At 53.4% G+C, this 3,931-nt stretch overlaps 1 pseudogene; it reads right to left on the reverse strand.

Moving 5' to 3' along the window:
• Nucleotides 1–459: 459 nt before the first annotated feature.
• LOC123154515 (cytochrome P450 81Q32-like) lies at nucleotides 460–2,858 on the reverse strand (annotated as a pseudogene).
• Between the last annotated feature and the right edge of the window lie 1,073 nt (nucleotides 2,859–3,931).

Genomic DNA, 3,931 nt, shown 5'->3' on the forward strand with positions numbered 1-3,931 from the left:
TATTGATTGTGTGTATTGTAGTTTTATCGAGGCCAGAGGTATATTTGTTGTGTCTAAATCCAAAAATCACCAGTCAATAAAAGAGCGTTAATTTCTGAATCAAAGCACTCATGTTAACCATCAGAGCATTTCTCGATCTCTGAATCATAAGAGCATTTCTCGATCTCTGAATCAGAAGATTTTTCTGCTGCTAGAAACTCAAGTTCTGTATGACCTTGATCATTTCTCACCTTGCATTATACAGCTTTTGTAAAATTTGATTGTTGCATCGGGTTGTAATTCTTACCGACTTTGCAAATTTTGATAGTCGATTTTGCTGGCGTTTCCTTGGGTAATTTTCATCTGTTTCTATTTTACACACAGAAATGCAAGGTACTCTGTATAAACTTACTTCATTACTTGTCATATCGAACTGTTTTTGGCCTGTTGCCCGTCACTGATTCAGTGGGAAAAAATGGTTTGTAATGTTCAATATCATCCAATGGACTTGTAATGTTCGGATATCATCTAAAGGAATCTTGCTGCACCAGTGCACCATTGCTACACAATTTCAATCCAGGTTCTTCTATTTCTATAGAAACCTGTCCGCAGACCGCAGACCGCAGCCCATCAAGTGGAAGCAGAGAGCACGCTCTTGACAAACTCCCGGGGCGGCAGCCATTGGCATTGTCAGCCCGCCACCTTCGGCCATGTCAATGGTGTCGCCTTCACCAACATCCCACTCAAAGCACTGCACGGGTGCTGCCACAGACAAGCTGACAAGGCGCATCGCCAGCCCTTCCCCGGGGCATCGCCTCCGACCAAGCCCGAACGGCAGCATGGGCGTGGTGACCGTGTCTCTTTCCAAGAACCGCTCCGGCCGGAACTCCTCTGGCGCATCCCAGATATTGACATCCCGGTGGATCGCCCATCCATTCACGAGAATCATCGTGCCGCGCTGGACATGAAAGCCACCCACCGTGCAGTCCTACATGGCCTCGTGCGCTGGGATGATTGGGCCGACGGGCACAGCCGAAGGGTCTCCTTGACAACGCACTGCAGGTAAGGTAGGTTGGTGATGTCCGACTCCTCAACCAGTCGGCCCATGCCGACGTTCAGTGGCGGAGCTTGGGCTGAAATCTAGGGGGGGCAATGGGCTGGGGGGCAAACAATATGTATTTTGGGCTGATTTTGCTTGAGATATGGGCCAAATACTAAGGGGTATTTCAGAAAAAAATCATGGGCTGGGGGGGCAACGGCCCAGGTTGGCCCCTGAGAAGCTCCGCCACTGCCGACGTTGGCGTCTATCTCAGCCCTCACCTTCCGCATCACCTCTGGGTGCTTCACAAGCAGCGCCATCGCCCACTCCGTGGTCAGCGCCGATGTGTCGGTGCCGGCAGTGAGCAGTACCTGAATGTCAGCATAGGCATAGCAACCATGTTGTCACAGACTCACACTCTCACTCTCACAGATCGCCAAAATGGCACACATCGTGGTGCTGGTGTCAGGCAGGCAGTTTTGCAAAATATGCTAGTACTCACCAAGACGATGCCTTTGACGACGGTGTCAGTGTAATACCCGGGATCGGTTTCTTGGTGCTCCAAGAGCACGGCGATTGCGCCCTTCTTCTCCACGTCTAGGCCACCGGCATTTGCGCGTTCATCGATGACCATCGATGAGGGCACCGACGAACGCATCATGCCTTGTCTGAAGACTTACAAGCGCCGCCTGTGGAGACGGTCGACCCAGCGAAGCGCCGGGAAGAAGTCCCCGATGCTGGGCGCGCCGCTCACTGCAAACGTCTCCTCGACGATCTCTTGGATCCTACGCACGCCGTCGGCAAGCCATCACGTTAAGCACCAGCTCGAAGAGCCTGGGCCGGAGGGTAACAATCCCACCCCCGGTGCATGCGCTGGCGTCGTGGAGCAGGTTCTGGACGAGGGACGCGACCCCGGCGCGGCGGTCACCGGCGAGCGCGGCGAGGCGGGAGGTCGAGAAGAGCTAGACGGCGAGAAACCGGCGCAGGCCGCGCCAGTGGCCCCCGTGGGAGGCCCACACGACGGTGGTCCGCCCGTAAATGACCCCTAGGTGCTCCGCAGGGAGCATCCGCAGCCGGCCCGCCAGCGCGGCGTCGTGCGCCGTGAAGCCTCCTCGGCCGCCGCGTATGTGGACACGACCAGCGCCCGCCGCGCGCCCAGACGCAGCGACAGGAGCGGCGGTACCCCGGCGAGCGCGGACAGCGAGCTATGCAGCGGCTTCTTGAGCAGGTGCAGCCGTGCAGGTGCCCGAGCAGATGGAGCGCCGGCGGGCTCGGCGCGCTGCTGGTCCCGTACCCTGCCGTCGCCTCGGCCGAACAAAGACGGCGACGACACCGGAGACGAGGAGGAGAGGGGCCGAGCGAGACGCGGCATCGACCGGCGCATCACGAACCTTGGCGGCCGCGGCGGCCCCCGCGCCCATGTCGACGTCCTCGTCGTCGACGGGAATCTCCTGGCCGTGCACCTCCTCCATGGCCGCCGCGTGCTGAGCTCGAATCTTCTCGCCTCGGCCAACCTAATTCCCGGCCTGATCAGCTCCCGGTGGCGCTTCTCCATGGGCTCGCCTTCTACCTCTCCCTCCTCTGATCCTCTCTTCATCTCACCCTCCCCTCCCCTTCTCTCTGCTGCGGACGACGCCGCGGACGGCCATCTCCGTGGCCAACCCGCTCCTGCCGCTCTGCCTCCTCCTCGGCGCCATCGACTTAACCCTAGCTGGGAGTGGGAGGACGAGAAGAAAGAGGATGCAGCAGGAAGAGAGAGGGATGGCCGCGTGAGGAAGAGGAGAAGGTGGGCGCAGGGGACGGCGGCATCTGGGGAGCTCTCTCTTTCTTTCCCGGCCAATCCCTTTCTCTGTTAATTCCTCTTTCCCCTCCCGAAGCGAGCATTTTGTCGCATAGTTAATCCTACGTGGACAGCACGAGGGCACGCCCATGATGGACACCGTACAGACACAAGCGCTTATATGCACGCGCATACACTCACCCCTATAAACGCACACACGTACACCCTATCCCACTGAAAGCGCATCGCCGGAAATCCTGAAATAAATTCAGAAATAATGCGAGCATCAGGATTTAAACCCTGATGGGTTGAGGATACCACTGTCTACCTAACCAACTCAACCACAGGTTGATTCGCATTGTTTTGGATAACTAACCTAACATGGACCTTCTCAGTTAAATAATGGTGCATCTAATTGGATACCAAACTGCAGTAAAAATGCAAATTCAGTTACTACAGAGAAAATGTTAGGATAGTTCTAGGCCAAAATGTTTTCAGTTGAAAAACATGAATGCTGTTGAACCAACAATGTTTACTGTGACCAATCTGATTCGCTTATACCAAAAAAAATATGTATTCTATAGCAGAACAAAATTACATTACTACTAACCAGAATGCCTGTAGAGGAAACAGATCAGAAAATGCAAATTATGTATTGATCATTGCCATAGCTGCAAGTGGATGAAATGTAAATATTGTACAACTCAAAAGGATGCACCTCCACACAGTATCTACCCTGAATGATGGATAATTTCACAAAAGGAGTCTGGCGCTATACTAGCATAAAGCAGCATGCTATGAAAAATTAGATGTCAACGCATTATGCATGAATTACGTTGAGAACTGGAAGAAGCGAATTGCAGGAGCTACATGGTGTCCCTCTGGTCACTGTCCTCCCGGTTGAATTATTCACTGTCTCATCCAAATCCTAGACCGCAGTATCTACAAAAAAAAATGCCAGTCTTGTTTTTTTGAATAGTGTTCATATAAATAGAGCAAGTAGTCACGCGTAATGTAACTTGTGCTTAGTGCGCGGGGCAACATGTACTCAGGGCCGCCTCCAGAAATTTGGGGGCCCAATGCGAAAAGCAAAATGGGGCCCTAATTTTCTTTAAAAAGCTTATAGTATAACT

This window comes from Triticum aestivum, chromosome 7A (genome assembly GCF_018294505.1).
Source record: "Triticum aestivum cultivar Chinese Spring chromosome 7A, IWGSC CS RefSeq v2.1, whole genome shotgun sequence".
NCBI classification, from domain to species: Eukaryota; Viridiplantae; Streptophyta; class Magnoliopsida; order Poales; family Poaceae; genus Triticum; species Triticum aestivum.